This window comes from Mizuhopecten yessoensis, unplaced genomic scaffold, assembly GCF_002113885.1.
Source record: "Mizuhopecten yessoensis strain PY_sf001 unplaced genomic scaffold, ASM211388v2 scaffold5737, whole genome shotgun sequence".
Lineage (NCBI taxonomy): Eukaryota > Metazoa > Mollusca > Bivalvia > Pectinida > Pectinidae > Mizuhopecten > Mizuhopecten yessoensis.
The window spans coordinates 459,187-475,865 of record NW_018406198.1 but is presented as its reverse complement, the minus strand read 5'-3'; the positions used below and the strand labels follow the sequence as shown (position 1 = coordinate 475,865).

At 36.2% G+C, this 16,679-nt stretch overlaps 1 long non-coding RNA gene across 1 annotated transcript; it reads right to left on the bottom strand.

Annotated features, from left to right (window-relative positions):
* Nucleotides 1–3,913: 3,913 nt before the first annotated feature.
* On the bottom strand, nt 3,914–16,436 carry LOC110451037. Its single transcript, XR_002463027.1, has 3 exons — nt 16,357–16,436; nt 4,170–4,203; nt 3,914–3,941 (listed from the first exon to the last, which is right to left on the bottom strand). It is a non-coding gene; the product is annotated as an uncharacterized LOC110451037 (long non-coding RNA).
* Nucleotides 16,437–16,679: the final 243 nt, after the last annotated feature.

The following is a 16,679-nucleotide window of genomic DNA, read 5'->3' as shown; positions in this document are numbered from 1 at the left end:
GATGATTAACATCATATCACGCATGTCCCAATGTGTCCCTTTAAAATGACAACATTTCTGTCAAATTTTGGCATGCTTCTTTTGCTATTATGATTATTTTTTTTATATTACTTCATGAGTGAGTTATAAAGTCGTTTTACAAACCAGGTGAGGTAATAGATCTTTATCAATTTTAAAAGATGAAATCACAGTTAATTTGTAAACATTTCCTCTCACCCTGTCGAACACGTTAATATTACTTCTGACCAGGTCGAACAAACAGTCGCCAATCTTTAGATAATAATAATAATAACAAGTACTAATTGTAATGGGGGGGGGGGACCATTACAGAAGTCCCCCAAATTGCCCCCATAGTCGCAAAGATACATCAGAAAAGGATCACAATGTCATAAAACACCTTCATAATAAATTTGAGTGAAATCGAACAATATCTGAATTTCGATCAATCTGAAGCCTCCATGTTGTTGCCATGGCAAAAAAAATTGCAGTTGAATTTGCAGTCCCCTAGTACCCCTATATACCAATTTTCATACAAATCAAACAATATATAAATTTCGACCAATCAGAATCCTCCGTGTGGTTGCTATATAGTTAATATGGCAACGAAACCTATGCGGTTGAATTTGCAGTCCCCTAATAGCCCTATATATCAATTTTGATCAAAATCGAACAATATCTCTACCCCATAGTCGCAAAGATGCATCAGAAAATGATCGCAAAGCCTTTATACACATACATTCTAAATTTGAGTGAAATCGGATAATTTCTAAATTTCGACCAATTAGAAGCATCTGTGTTGTTGATATGGCAACATAACCTATGCGATTGAATTCGCAGTCCATTAATATTACTGTAAACCAATTTTCACAAAAATCGAACAGTATCTAAATTTCGACCAATCAGAAGCCAGTATATGGCGGCCTTTGTGTCAAATTAGAAAACAAATTTCGCAGTTGGGTTTGCAATGGCATATTCACAAAAATTCTAAATTTGAACGAAATCGAACAATAATTGAGTTTCGACCAATCAGTAACCAGTATATGGCAGCCATTTTGTCTAATTAGAAAATTGATGTCATGGTTGAGTTTGCGGTACCATCATACACCTACATGCCAAATTTGGAATGCATTTGAAAATATATATAAAACATGTAAAATAGGATAGGTGACATTGGCTATCTTTAGCGAACACCTTCAGATATTTTAAATTCCCAAAAAATTCAAACAAATTTGTGGTGGCCATTTTGTTGCAATGTCATTTTTTTTACCTAACTTTAGAGCACGTCCTATACCGATGCTGTCCTCGAGATTTTATTTTGATGCGATATATATAACAAAAGCTATGGCTCAAAATATTTAGCCAATCAGATGCCAGCAAATGGTGGTTTTAATGTCGTATCAGAAAACGGAAGTCAGCATTGTGTTTCTGGTGTTATATTTTACCTACAAACCTATTTTCATCAAAAAGTCGAAAATATCTAAATTTCGACCAATAAGAAGCCACGATATGGCAGCCATTTTGTTGACAATGTCAATTTTTTATTTCATTTTAGAGCATTTCCTTTACCGACACTTTCCTCTAAATTTTATTTTGATGCGCCAAATATAAAAAAAAGTTATGGCTCAAAATGTTTTAGCCGATCAGAGACTGTGGCGGCCATCTTGGAAGATCCGACAGTTCTAGCACTGCCCAATCACGTACTCATTTACAGCTCAGTAGAATGGAACAAGCAGGGTAAAGTATCTTGCTCAAAGATACAACACAGTGCCGTGACTCGAACTCGCAACCCTTCGGTCATGGACCCGGCGTTCTATCACTAGACTACCGTGCCTCGAATGCAGCTCTCGTGACATCTCGTTAATTCACTTATGCTTAATAATAACGTTAACATGGCTTTAAGTCTTAGCCTGATTAGAAGAATTAATTGTTTTTCAAGAAGTGTTTTCCCAAGTTTTTGGACTTGTGAAAACCATGGTTACCAGATAAAAAAAACACACACCAGAAAAGGCAAAACAAACATGGTTTGACCTCCGAAAGTAGTATTTTTTCATTGGAAAATTATGAAGCTCACATAATCCACTTCATCCTGTATATGCCAATTTTAGTGCTGAATTGTTTTTAGAAAAAATGTTACATGTAATATAATAGGGGTTATTCTAGTAGAGTTCCCATAAAAGGGTCCCGTGACAACTTTTCCCGGACGAAGGTTTGAAAGCTGATTTTAGTCAATTTGAGGGTGCTGATTAAAATGAGCTGGGGTGAACCTCGTGAAAATGTGGTAAGATACGAAAATTCAAAATGGGTATATAAAAAAATACATATCTTTGCTTCTAGATGTCCGTTTTATATGATTTTTGGGTCTAAATATATGTTTTGGGGTTCATGGATTTCAGAAATTAGCATAGTAACTTGATAAAAGAAAGCGTTAGAACGAGAAATGGTCTCTTATTATTTGGCTGTCAAAAACCAGGATAGCCGCCAGCTGACTGCAAAGGAAAAGATCAGTAAGACACCCTTAATGGTTATTACGCAAAGGTTTCATCTTTAACCATTGTAAATAAGATAAAACAACCATTGTATGAAAACTGTGGTCTATTATTTTGTTCATTTTGTAATTAACGTCCTCGCAAAAGCTAGAATCATATGATTGGTTTGGTTTGGTTTTAATTTATTTAACGTCCGATTAACAGCTAAGGCACTTCATTTTTGTTGTGTAAGCGTGCATGTGTGTAGGTGTAGCTGCCTCATTGTGAAAGCATGGATCTGATGCCGACTCTATAGTGCTATCTCACTGTAATACCAAGCCGAAGGCACCAAGCACAGTGTTCCGTCCGGTCACATTATACTGACAACGGATGAACCAGTTATTGCCATTCTCCTAAATGCTGAACGTTAAGCAGGGAATGACAACTACCATTTAAAGGACTTTGGTATGTCCCGGCCTTGGGACAGAACCCATTGCCTTCTGCACTAGGGCAAACGTTCAACATTAAAGCCAAAAGTGAGTTGTTGCCATGCAAGGCACAAGGAAATAAAAGGTAGTATGAAGAAGAAAGAAATATAAAACAGATCCCAAATTCTGCAATAGGTGCAGCAGATTTATTTTTGTTGCTGTTATGTCCCTAAATCGAAAGCACAAAAGCTAATCCCGAATGAATCAGATGATGACGGGTGTCTAGGGAGTCGCCGCCACACAGAAAGGTATCAATCGTGCTGACAAGAAGTAAACATTAAAAACAATCAAATATTTTCATGATAAACATACCTCTTTCAACATTTCTGTCATCTGGGTCATGTGCAATCTCCTCTAAACATAAATATCATAAGGGTTATTTATGACGTAAGTTAGTAAGTATCCTCAAACATTTTCGGCTGTTGTTAAATTTGAGAATACATGTTACTTCGGACAAAACTTGATCGATTCCTACAAGATGGATAAATAAGCAATTTAGCAATTTACTGTTTTAATTAAATATTATACTAAGCAAACTTAAATATCTTCTTTCTTTTATAGTGGTATAAGTTAGTATGCATTGGTAATTATCAACTCAAAATGTGAACCTTGAAAATGAGTTCAAAAGACTAAACAATGAATATTCACCCCACAAAATTAAAGAGATACCATTTAAAAAAAAACTAGTATTTTTGTACACAAAACGGTGTTTGATTTTCTCATCGCTTAACAATTAGCACACATTTTCATAAACTTTCATGACACTCCTTGCTATCAGCCTGTTTACATTGAATGTATTAAGCAATATTTAATGTTACCGTATTAAAACTGCTAGCATGACCAGTTTTATAGTCATTCGTTAGATATGGCAAATTTCATCTTTAATTTCCCCCATTAATATAGAATGCTGTAAATATACTGATATTATCCATTTCGAAAATCAAAAAATTCTTTACTCACCATATCCCTATGCTGTTTAGTCGGTACCCTTTGGAAGACGAAATATATAAATAAATAGATTGGTAGGACGAATAGTTCATGGAAATATGGCAAGAATTTAACAATTAATATAATATCATGTTTAAAGGTTTACTGAAGCGGAGGTACACATTCTAGTATGCTGCATTGGATCACCTACTCAAAACTTCATTGATGATAAAAATGATTATTGATAAACGATTGTGTAAACTATAAATTTTGTATCAAATGTACTCACCCTCCCATACTGTACGAATATTCGTCGGTTCTTTCTGCAAGGAAACAAAAAATATTTTAGGGAATTGTCTTCTATGTGCCGTCAACATTGTCATAATTACAGCTTTATCTAACGGAAGAAGGAATCGTCAATAGTTGTGGAGCCAAACTCCCCGAAGACATATAAATTAGGTGGGTTGGAATCAAGTATAACAATTATGCATTACAGTTTTGTATGGCTTTTATGATCTATCTGAATGACAAAGCTTCATTAAAAACTATTTCTTTTTATTTCCTATGTGTCTTTGAACATAGACCAATGCATATATTTGCATAAAATCAGTCGACGTCATTCAGAAGTGATTGGGGGTTTTGTAACAAAAGTGTTGTCTAGTTTATTGAATGCGAATACAGACAAGTGAAAAGCTCTTGGTAAGAATCGTTTTAAGATTTAAAAAATAGTTTAATTCGTTATATTGAACATGGATAAAAGTGACATTTTTAAACTACGACATGGCAACTATCATGTCTACAAGCATCAGAGATCTACAGAGGAAGTCATTTTAAGTATCTGAGACGTTTCAATGGTCATTTAATTTATTTACATTCATTCTTTAAAGTCCTGGGCTTAGTATGGACCCAGGAAGGCCGAATACTCCTCCGCAAGAGTGATGGGTTTCGGATACAGGTCACCTCTTTATCTGAACTTTCTGTCTACCCTGACCCACCCGCGCGGCCCGTACCCATAACACCTCGTGCTGGTCCCAGGAAACTAGCCGATCGCGATCGGCCAAATAAGGTCTCTACACCAACGCCCAGAAGATGGAACCAGACGACTGCAGCTGCATGTACTACGAAATCCTCCTCTGTAGTGTCGTACAATACTGATGGCCCACTTCAAACCGACTCAAGTGCCTGATAATTAGACCTGTACCGAACTTACTGTGACTTATATATATACACACTTGAATCCTATATATTCGGTTATTTTAGAAATATTGAGTTTTTAAACTTGAGTTTAATCATTGCTTTCTTTTAAACATAGAAATAAATATAATTTGAATGAGGGAAGTGGCCTAAGAATGACTGAGAAGAGGTTGTTGGAAAGGGAGGGGAGAGGGGGGGTGAAAATTGTGCAGGACAGCACACTATATTTCTGTTCTATGAAGATTTAGGTGCTTAAAGCTAGTACACAGATCATAATACATAGTACTATTGAAACACATGCAGATAAATTATTTCAGTAAATTGAACACAATCCTAATAAAAACCTGAGTATTAGGGTCAGTCCAACTATACTGGCTTTAGCACAGAGCCATAATAAGCCCAGATTTAACCCAATTATTAAGTTTTATCAAGTTATATATATATATATTCACATACTGAACAATAACAGTGGCTGTATTTTTAAAAAAATGTCTGGAAACACACAGAAAATGTGTGAGAGGTTAAGTTCATTGAGCACATGGCTATTTCCCTTAAAGGACTCACACAACTAAATCATTTACTATATGTTATTACCAAACATTTTAGCTAATAACTTTAATATTTGAAGTTCAAAACTAGTGACAACTGTCTTGATTCATAAATACATACCTTGCAAAAGCTACAAAAAGACTTTTTTTGGTAGGTTAAGTGGCATATTGGAGTGTCACAGCGCCAAAAAGTTGACAACCGGAAGTTTACAAGCAAAACCGGTGACCCAAAACAGAAACGCCCCCAGACATTTTGCCCCTGTGCAAATCCGCACACAGACATGGAAATGTATCAAAAGTATATATGTTTCAAAAGTTAAATACCTGAACATTTCATTTATCTAAAAATCTGTCATCAGTTCCTTATTAAACTCCTTCAGTGGCCCAATAATTAGCCGGAACTTATTTCAGATAGGAACTACAAACGTATGAAACACTTGCTAATTGGCTGATTTAGTTGTGTGAGTCCTAAAGGATGTCCTTACTAGACTCGCCCAAGCGCAGGTAACAAAATGGCGGATTATTAATTTACTTTTTAGACGAGGTGTAATTGTCGCAAGAATTAAACAGGTAACCGTGAACAAATGTTGTTAATGTTTTATGTTGTTGTTCATAGAAACACACCTCTTCATTTTCGCAGCATAATGACTAACTGGCAGCTAATTATGACTGAGAAATCGATATCTGTTCNTAAACGTATGAAACACTTGTTGATTGGCTGATTTAGTTGTGTGTGTCCTTAAGCAAATAGATATGTGCATTGTAAAGCTATAACATAGTATTTATATTTGTAACTTCTTATTTATAATCACCCACAGCATGTCTGTTGCTTCAATGCAACCTTACATAAGCCTTGGATTTACCCTTTGAAAACGATGATTATTATAGAAATGTATGACCGTAATAAATTACCTATACTTATCATCAGGGAGAGACTGCGCATGCGAGAGAGTGAAGGCGCTTTTTCCGAAGCTCCGCTCCTCTATCATCTCATTCAGAGGCAGACAGGCAAGCAAGCAACAGTAGGACCCCCGAAGAGGATCGAATAAGAATGTTTTGGTGCCAGACAGCGTAATTGATAAGCAAATTACAAAAAAAATCATTATAATTTAACTTAAATCGTGAAATGAAGTGAAGCCGCCGACCAGCACTATGACTCAAAATGGCGGACATTCCTTCACGTGAGACCTACTCTGTGTCGTGTTCTATTTGATAGTCTTTACGGAAGCCAACATACGCCATCACAAGATACAATGACAAGTGTTTACTGATATTTCAAGCTACGTCGTTTTAAGATATTTTAACCTTTGGACATGACATCGCTAGTGACGAAGGATTAGCTCCAGTGAAAATGGCTGCACACCACTTTCGACACGGCAATTCATAATAAACGACAGACGTGTCTATACAGAATGTGTACGCTTAATCAAAAATGATGAACAATCGCAATAAAACTTAATATTATGACGGACCCATATTCTCAGAATCAACATTGAATGCTGTACGAAACAAAATCCATCATGGCGTCCAATCAAACTGCAGGAAAGCAAATTTGAGCAATTTACGTAATCGAGCAAATATTTTTGTCAGACTTTATTTCTATTCCTATTAAATTAATAAAACTGATGCAATTTGACTATCTACCTTCATGAATGAGAACAAAATAGACCGGTATATAGATGTTCTCCGCTCAACTGGGAAATCTTTCACGTCACACAGACCAGTCACAAAACCGATTCTCATCTCTGACAGTTTAGGGTTCACACTAAGAAACGCCTTCCTACAAAATAACCGAAATGAAAGTTTCCAAAGTGAAATTTGGTGCACCGCCGGAGCTAATTCAGAATTTCTGTTGGGGGTTCTGAGAGAACGTATCAACAAAAGCTTCAAGAGGAATAGACACATTACAGTATATTTCTGGGCAGGAACCTGCGATTGTTGGGACTCAAATGTTGGGACAACAGCATAGTTGAGTGTGTCAAAAGAACTCCCAGAGAGGTAAGTCGAACAGTCAACAGTTTTGAGCGATCAAGAGTATAATTCATTGAATGCCCACAATATTCTATAGCAACCACGAACAGGTCTAAAAGTTTCACAATTTCGATTTGGCCAAAGAACAAAACCATGAATTAAACAGAAAAATCTCAGAACTTGATAATATCGTCACAACTGGAAAATCAAAAACATTCTGTGAATACTTTAAAGTTCAACAACTGTGTGACAAGAAGCAAACAGGTCACGGATATAAATCAATCTGAAGTGATACAAGGATGGAATCCATCCTGGCGACAAGCTCAGTGAAATATGAACATGACTGCTCATAAATGACATTACCTAACAATAATCCAATATTTTGTCTTGCCTTTAAATTATGGTCAATTCGGCAAGGATACTTTGCCAGTCAAATTTCACATTCAGCTAGCCTATCTTCTTAATACATAAGGTGAATGAAGCATTTCGAGAAGAGCGGGAAATAAAAACCGGGAAAAGAAGAAGAGTCCAGAGTGCTGAGAGTCACAACTGTATTAAATGCGAGGATCAACTCGATGACACCTTTAAGGCAATGCTATGTGAAAATTGTGAACAATTCTACTTCCTACCATGTACAAAGATATCGACCAGCACCGTAGTCAAAATAATTACGAATCCATCATAAGAGACAATATCATGAAGGCGAAAATACTTAAGTGGTGTTGCACTGAACCGGAAGAAGAACACCAAGATGTGCTACATGTCCTATGATTATCGAGTGTAATACTTTTGTTTTCAAGAATGGTTTGAAATTTACTGTGAAGGTAAATATGAATTGTAAATCAAAAAATGTAATTTATGCAATAGTTTGTTCTAAATGTGATGATTTTTACATCGGTCAAACAGGTAATGAACTCAGAACACGTATGACTGTACATAGACAACAAACTAGAACTGATTCTTTACGAAATATTCATGTTAACAAACATATTCATGAATTACCTTTGTATCAACTATTTTCATCAGACACTATTTTAAGAGAAACGAAAGAAGACCAACTAATCAAAATATTAAAACCAAGTCTCAACAGGCCACAGTGAAATTTTACGCTAAATTGTCCACCAATCTTGTGTACTTCGTGACGGCACGTTACTATTGTAGTGTGATGACATGTAATTGTGACGTCACAACGTTGTTCTTTTTAATAAACCTGAAGAGCCCTGTGAAGGGTGAAAGCAGCTAGTTTTTTAGTCGGTCGTTAATGTTATTTTTTCTATATTTACTTCCTTCACATGGACATTTAATCCCTTTTTATTATATATATACCAACAGTGTGACATATATATCTATATGCTGATTCATACAATGCACCACTAACCAATAACATACAGTCCGGCGGAGGGGACTATAAACGGTGTCCCGTGTGGGAGGGTCCAACCTGCACGTAAAAGATCCCTCTGTGTCTTTAACGCCGGCACAGAGGATAGGTTAGGTTAGATAACAATTGTTTAAGACGATTCGACGGACTTACTAAATAAAGAAACAAAATAAAACACAAATAGAGTAGGCTATAGCCTGGATAAGGTAGACACGCCCTCCTAGACCCACGCCATATAAGACGTCATGATANTTATATGGACAGCCTGGATATGGTAGACACGCCCTCCTAGACCCACGCCATATAAGACATCATGATACGATACGACCAGTGACCTTCCCATCTTTTAATATAATAATAGAATTTGTAACATATATATATTATTAGCTCAGTAACTTCTAGATCCCCCCTTAAGACCCTCTTCGCTACCCGCTTCCTATCTGCCAATTTTTACTTTTTTTGTTTACTCAAATATTTATCTAACTTTTTAATTTCATCTTCAAATATATACAAACATACACTATAGAATAAAAGGTAAAACCCGCATACACGATAGGGAACCCTCGGATAATCTGACTCCTGCCAAGCTTGACAACGAAACAAGGTATTGTACCTAACGAAAGCAGAAACGTTTCTCTACTGTCGGACATAACCGGTAGTTTGAGACTCGGGGTACATAACAAACATAATATATATACTTCCCTATAAGAACATGAACATACGCAATAAATACACTTTTAAAATATACAAATACATTTTTATATATATATATCTACACACCATTTTTGACCTCCTCCAATGATACCAAAACACTAGATAGGAACAACAGACAAAGTTGTAGCAACCGGCGCGACACACCTACCAACCATTTCGGACCAGGGAGTCGTCGATAGAACACCGACTTCCGTCAGTGAGATGAAACCCGTATGGACGGAATCATGTAGGCGAAAAACCCTTCGACCAACCAACCAACCAACCAACCAACCAACCAACCAACAACCAACCAACCAGCATACCAACCAACCAACCAACAACCAACCAACCAACCAACCAACCAACCAACCAACAACCACCCAACCAACAACCAACCAACCAACAAACCAACCAATCAACCAACCAACCAACAACCAACCAACCAACAACCAACCAACCAATCAACAACCAACCAACCAACCAACCAACAACCAACCAACCAACCATCCAATCAACCAACCAACCAACAACCAACCAACCAACAACCAATCAACCAACGAACCAACAACCAACCAACCAACAACCAACCAACAACCAACCAACCAACCAATAAACCAACCAACCAACAACCAACCAACCAACAACCAACCAACCAACCAACCAACCAATCAACCAACAACCAACCAACCAACAACCAACCAACCAACAACCAACCAACCAACCAATCAACAACCAACCAACCAACAACCAATCAACCAACCAACCAACAACCAACCAACCAACCAATCAACCAACCAACCAACAACCAACCAACCAACAACCAACCAACCAACAACCAATCAACCAACCAACCAACAACCAACCAACCAACAACCAACCAACCAACCAATCAACCAACCAACCAACAACCAACCAACCAACAACCAACCAACCAACCAATCAACAACCAACCAACCAACAAACAATCAACCAACCAACCAACAACCAACCAACCAACAACCAACCAACCAACCAATCAACCAACCAACCAACCAATCAACCAACCAACCAACAAACCAACAACCAACCAACAACCAACCAACCAACCATACAGATGCATGCAGGAGAGAACTGATATAGGCATAGTCTATTGTTCAATCTCATTCATAAACCATCATGAATAAAATTTGTTGAAAATGAAATGAAATAAAGTCCTGGGCGCAAGGTCGGAACACAAAAGTATGCTGTTTATAACAGATCGGGTAATGCGACCGTGATACCCGCACGCCTTGCGCATAGAGCAGAGACAACCGCAATATAGCTCGTAATATTGTTGTTCATCTAATATTATTTTTTGCTTTATTTTCCTGTTAAGAATTTTTAAAACAAAATTTGTAGTGATCTAAGTCAAAAGGTTAATTAAAGTTGAATTTATATAATGAAGATTATCGAGATAACGACTGGTAGTTTCATATAGGCGATTGTAATCCAAGAACTGCGAAATTTCGGAATCAATTGTTAACGGTGAGTGTCTTATCGATTGTACGTAATGAGTAAATAACTTTAAATGGTATCCAGGGGTTACGCTCACTTTCGCCCAAAATTCTTCCCAAATAGGACATAATACACAGGGTCAGAAATAATTCAATGTTAATTAAATTTAAAAAAAAAAACATCCAAATTTAAGTGATTATATTATCTAGGTCTCATTGCTTATCAAAGTTGTATGAAAAAGACTTTCGTTACATTTTACCTGAAAGAATAGATATCATTTACAATTTACTTGAATATAATGGTGGAATATATAACGCAGGATTCAAAAATCTTAATGAACAACTTAACCTGTGATATTTGGTGACCAAAATTGGCAAAATTGTACGTTGCTATAAGATGTGCATATACCCTTTGACCTGTGAAATTCGCCTCTGCAATTGACAAACTACTGCTTTCTTTGATATAGCTTTTTTTGATAAAAGTTGTATGTTCTTGAGAAAGTAGTCGAATACACATTGATTATGCATTGTTAAACAGTTTTTAGCTCACCTGCCCGAAGGGCAAGTGAGCTTATGTCATGGTGCGGCGTCCGTCGTCCGTCGTCGTCCGTCAACTTTTCCTTTAAACAACTTCTTCTGAAGAACTGATAGGCCAAAAGTCATGATATTTCGCTAAATGCATCATTGGTAAGAGCCCAACAAAGTTTGAAAACGGAAATGACCTTGGCCTACTGTCAAAGTCACAGTGGTCAAAATTGACAAACACTTCAAACGACTTCTTCTGAAGAACTGAAAGGTATTGAATCTTAATATTTGGCTGGTTGCTTTCTGGGTTAGAGCCCGACAAAGTTTGAGTATGAAAATGACTTTGACCTACTTTCAAGGTCACAGGGGTCAAATGTGTCAAATACTTCAAACGACTTGTTCTGAAGAACTGAAAGGTAAAGAATCTTCATATTTGGCTGATGGCTTCCTAGGACGGAGCTCAACAAAGTTTGAGAATGAAAATGACTTCGACCTACTTTCAAGGTCACAGAGGTCAAATGTGTCAAACACTTCAAACGACTTCTTCTGAAGAACTGAAAGGTATAGAATCTTTATATTTGGCTGATGGCTTCCTGGGAAAGAGCCCGGCAAAGTTTGAGGATGAAAATGAACTTGACCTTGTTTCAAGGTCACATGGGTCAAATGTCTCAAACACTTCAAACGACTTCTTCTGAAAAATTAAAAGGTATATAATCTTCACATTTGGCTGGTTGCTTCCTGGATAGAGCCGGATAAAGTTTGAGAATGATAATGACTTTGACCTACTTTCAAAGTCACAGCGGTCAAATATGTCGACCTCTTCAAACGACTTCCTCTGAAGAACTAAAAGGTATAGAATCTTCATATTTGGCTGGTAGCTTCCTCGGATGAAGCCTGACAAAGTTAGAAATAAAAAAGACCTTGACCTTTTTTAAGATCACAGGGGTCAAATATGTCAAACACTTCAAACGACTTCTTCCGAAGAATTTAAAGGTATAGAATCTAAATATTTGGCTGGTAGCTTCTGGAGTTTAATCATGGCAAAATTTGCAAGTGAAAATTACCTTGACATATTTCTAAGGTTACGGGGGTCAAATATGTCAAACACTTCAAGCGACTTCTTCGGCGGAACTGAAAGGTATATAATCTTAATATTTGTCTGGTTACTTCTTTAAATTGAGCATGACAAAATTTGCAAATGAAAATGACCTTGACCTACTTTCAGGATCACATCGGTCAAATGTATCAAAAAAATCAAACGACTTCTTCCGAATTTGGCTGGTGGCTTCTTGGGATAGAACTCACTAAAGTTTGCAAATGAAAATGACCTCAACCTACCTTGCAGGTCACAGAGGCCAGCAACATTTTAAACGATTTGTTCTGAAGAACCAAAAGGAATGGATTCACAAGATTTGCCTGGTAGCTTCTTGGGATAAAGCCAACAAAGTTTGAGAAGGAAAATGACCTTGACCTACTTACAAGGTAATGGGGGGAAATATGTCAAACACTTCAAACAACTTCTGAAGAAGAACCAAAAAGCATAGAATCATAAATTAATGTTTGACTGGTAGATTCAACTGATGGAGTCGACAAAGTTTTCGAGTGAAATATTTGTAGTACAGTATAATATTTAATGAGAATATTTTGCTATGACTCCTAAAATATTCAGGCGAGCGATACAGACCCTGTAGGCCACTTGTTTATGAATGTCAAGGAACATGTAGAATCTCCAGGTGATATAAGAGTTAGAATCGTCTTTGAAAATACGTAAAAAAAGGTTTCAATATTTAAGCCTGAAGTTGTAAATCAGCTACAAGCAAAAAACACTAGAGTCAGGAGGTACCATCGATAGAAGATAATGATCAGCTTTATTCCTTAAAAAGTGCAGCCAATTCAGAAAACAATGCTCTCAAAAACTTAATCTGCAAATCGTTGCAGTGAAACGTTTTGAAAATATTTGTTGCTATTAAAGTTCTGTTGAGGATTATACCGAAATATCAACGCAATATTGAACTCAGGCAAATGGCAATGTGATCTTTTTTACCATTTGTATGGACGTTTGACCTACGACCATAACCTTTGACAGAAATATTCGTCAGACGATAATATATCATATGATAACCTGAACCGGTGTTCGTTGTCCGTCGGCAGACGTGAAAGTTTGGCAAATATCATGCTGGGATGAAAGGCCTAATCAAGGTTGTTCATATTCAAGGCCATGGCAGTCAGCAGTCAAATGTGTTGTAGACCTTAAAACGTCTTTTTTTGAATAACCAAAAGGTATATGGCCAGTTACATAATTGGGCATTGAAAGCCTTTACAAGAATTCTCATGAATAACTGAACAGCCTAGGTTGATGGTATTTGATCAGAAGTGTGCTGGAATAAAGAAACGTCTGCTTTGTAAAATCAACGCCCTTCGTTCTTACTAAAGGTCACAGCAGTTTAATGTTTAAGAGTAGCATGTTGGGAAGAAGTGCTCTCAACTTTGTTCAAATGAATAACCTTCACTAATTTTGAAGGTTACAGGAGTCAAGTGTGTTGAAATCTTAAGCAACTTCTTTAAAACAGACAAAGTGCTCAGAACGATGATATTTGGCAAGTAGTTTGCTGGTATTGATGGCTACCAATTATATTGAAGTCACAATGTTCAAATGTGTTAATTATCTCTAAACGGTTCTTCTTAATTGCCGAAGCAGTATGCAGGGATTAACGGCTATTCGTTTTTGGGTCACAAGGGTCATTTTATTTAAAACACAAAAACGACTTCTTACATTACAATGTTGCATGTAACTTATAATTAAAATACCTGTTTATGCTAGTGCCTAGATATTGTTCTGTTTTTTTTTTAACTTTGTAAAGTTTGTGACATATCTATACAATACATCAGCAAAAAGGATGTTTCTGTACATTTTGAAGGAAAATGTCAGGCTGTGCTATAAATGATGAGTCAAAAGTTATTTGGTAAGGATTTGTCCTCGATTTTAATAGAAAATATATGGTAAGCTGTCAAAGCGAGATATTAATCACTCAGTATGTGTGTTTAATTTAAAAGTAGATATAGAGAGTTCGTGATTTATCGTCTCTCAGGGCTGAGAAAGCCCCGGGTGAGGTTCGACTTAACTCGATAGATATGTGAACTTTAAATTAAATTATCGAACAAGGAACATGTTTATATTTAGCATTCATTCCACATTTATTGATATGGTACAGCTTATTGTGAAGGTAACAAGACTGAACGTATGAGCCAACTTTAACCAACTCAGTGAACTTGTTTATAAAGTAAAATCATATATGTTACATGGGTTTGGATTTAACTTCAGTCAGCCTTGTTAGCTTGGTGCTTAGTTTTCATATGTTCCATGGTAGTACATTGTCATTTTTATCTTTCTTGCCATTTGAAACATTACGTAACAGTTTTGTTGATTATAGCCACTATTTCAGATGATCATTACGTGTTGTATGTAATATTGCCCGTTCAGGGGTTACACAAATTTGCATTTTGGTATCATGTATGTTGATCTACTTATGCTAAAAAGAAGAACGAAAATAACAGCGGGGGGCTAAATCTACAACTTATATCTTAGGAATTTACAGACGATCTTTCCTTTTAACGTCAAGACCCTTTTTACATTAACTCCATCGAGGACATTCTTGCAATTTCCTATCAAGACTTTATGTATGTTATAAATCTGTCGTTGCCACAATGTTTTGCATTTATATGTGACGATTAAAACTACATTTAAAAATGAAACAGTTATCACTGCTAATACGCTTGTAATCAAATGAATTAAAACACTTCATGAAATGTTCATTTATAACTGTTCTTATATATAATAAAACTTTACGTTAAAACAACTTCTCCAAAAAAAGGTCATGCGAAGTTAATTTTAATATGATAATACATGTTTATCAAAATAAAATAGAGATACTGTTGAACAATCAAGATATTCTGTTAACATTATTTAGATAGGTACATTGTACATGCTAAGTAATATTAGAACATATAGTTTCTCGAGTTTTGAAGTTGAACAATATGCGTTTAACCGTTTATATATAAATGATTATCCATATAACCTGTCTTAACTGGCCCCTGTCTTATCCGGATCCATGTCTTAACCGGCTGTGATTTTTGGTCTCGGCATATTCCCTATATAATCATGGTAGCTAAACCCTGTATAAACCGGACCCTGTCCATTCCGAAAACCGGCGTTGTTTCACAAAAGTTGGCGTAGTAATTCAATGTTTGGTCGCCCTTCATTTGCATTATATACTGTATATTTAGTAAATAACTAAACGTTGCAATTGATTCATTTCTCTGTTGTTGATGTTGACACACTTGTATACAGATCGTATGCAAAACACTACATTTTTGTATTTTCAAAAAATGACATGCCAACCCTGTATAAACCGGACACCTTTGTAACCCGGACACCTTTGTAACCCGGACAAATAGTATGGTCCTGGTGACATCCGGTTTAGACAGGTTATACTGTATATATGTCTTTCATAAAATATTTAACGAATACATTTTATATATTTAACATGTAAAACTGGAAAATGAACAGAAAATTGTAATTCATTTGTGAAATAGGTAACAAGCGTAATGTAGCAATACATTGATGGATTGATAGGTTTTACGTCCGCTTCACTACCGAGTAGTTCGGTTATCCGGCAGACGAACATTTATACTCACCCAGAGAAATCTGAACAAACAAGGAAGGTACAAGCTCGTCCCCTACCAAAGGATATGTGATAACAACATTAAAACGTATCCTACCAAGTCAAGAATGTGTGTGCTGTATAAAGTTCGAATTGGAGCTACGGTGTTAGAATTCCGGATTCTTGTCTAAGTTTTGTATGGTTAGCTTGGTTCTGTAAAAATTGTTATTTTTTTATTTTTTTTTAGTAAATAAACACACCATGGAGGTCATGATCTCAGTTTAAGTCGTTATTAATTAATAAATTGATCGATTAAAATAAATGATTTAATGTATTCATTTCTTCATATCAAATACT